Genomic DNA, 1,236 nt, shown 5'->3' with positions numbered 1-1,236 from the left:
CCCAAAGCGCTTTACATATCCAGTCATCCACCCATTCACACACTGGTGATGGCAAGCTACATTGTAACCACAGCCACCCTGGGGCGCACTGACAGAGGCGAGGCTGCCGGACACTGGCGCCACCGGGCCCTCTGACCACCACCAGTTTGTATGTTAGTGGGAAAATAGTAGGACAGTAGGTGGGCTTGCTAGCTTTTGTGCGGCTTCCCTGGGTCAGTCAAAAATTTCAAAAGAGAAATGAATGAACTTACCAGGTTGCCCGATCTCTTCACATATCTTCCACCAAGCTTAGTCCTTTTTATTCCTGTCTCGGTACAGAAAGCAGCTGGTGTCGTACAGCTCCGGGTGGTTTGCTATGGCGTTGATTAGCCTTTCCTCCATATTGAATGAAGAATGAAGGGCTTTGGCTGGACCTGCCCCTCTGAACTAGGTCAGAGCATCACGTCACCAGGCTCCTGATCGGTTGTTGCGGCGCGACTTGACGCTGGAGTTCAGATTTTTCCAACTCGAGCGGTTGACGCGATACGCGTGAATGCACAAAATGCACCACACAAACTGATGTGCATATTTTTATTCGCGCGTCACTCGCGCTACTTGGATGCGCAACTGATGCGTTTTCGTGACGCAAATCTTCTTCTGAATTTTCGCGGGACCCCCAGTCGCGCGGCATCGCGCTTCTCCATTGACTTTACATGTAAACCTGACACTCTGTTCGCGTCTACCGCGTTCGGTGTGAACACACCGTAAGAAATCAAATTGATAATTGACTTTGAAAATGGGATTCAAATCAGTAAATTTGTAGCAATTCCCATCCCTAGACATATTGGAAACTAATTTGATCTCTTAAATCTGTTTTCACATAGAATGTCAAATGAGAATGTAAAGAAATGATTAAAATTAATAATTATGCTTTGTAATGTTCATTGACCAGCATCAAATACACTATTACATTACAGTCTTTCACAAAAACACACACAATAATTGTATACGTGATGTTTTAAGAGCAAAAAATTATAGTATAAATTGTGGCATTGTTCCACTGAATATAATGACATAAACACTGGAAATTAGATTTTACATATTTTCTACTTGTAAATGTATTACTCCAGCACAATTGTGTTCACAATAACATGTTCACATATTGTTTTTAGGATTTTTATACATTACATTTTAAATAGTCTCACTTTTCAACACCAATTATAAAATGTTATATTATTATTATGAGACATGAAACAT

This window comes from Pundamilia nyererei, unplaced genomic scaffold (assembly GCF_000239375.1).
Source record: "Pundamilia nyererei isolate P.nyererei 1_Seehausen unplaced genomic scaffold, PunNye1.0 scaffold00671, whole genome shotgun sequence".
Classification (NCBI taxonomy): Eukaryota; Metazoa; Chordata; class Actinopteri; order Cichliformes; family Cichlidae; genus Pundamilia; species Pundamilia nyererei.
Note: the sequence above shows the minus strand (reverse complement) of the source record.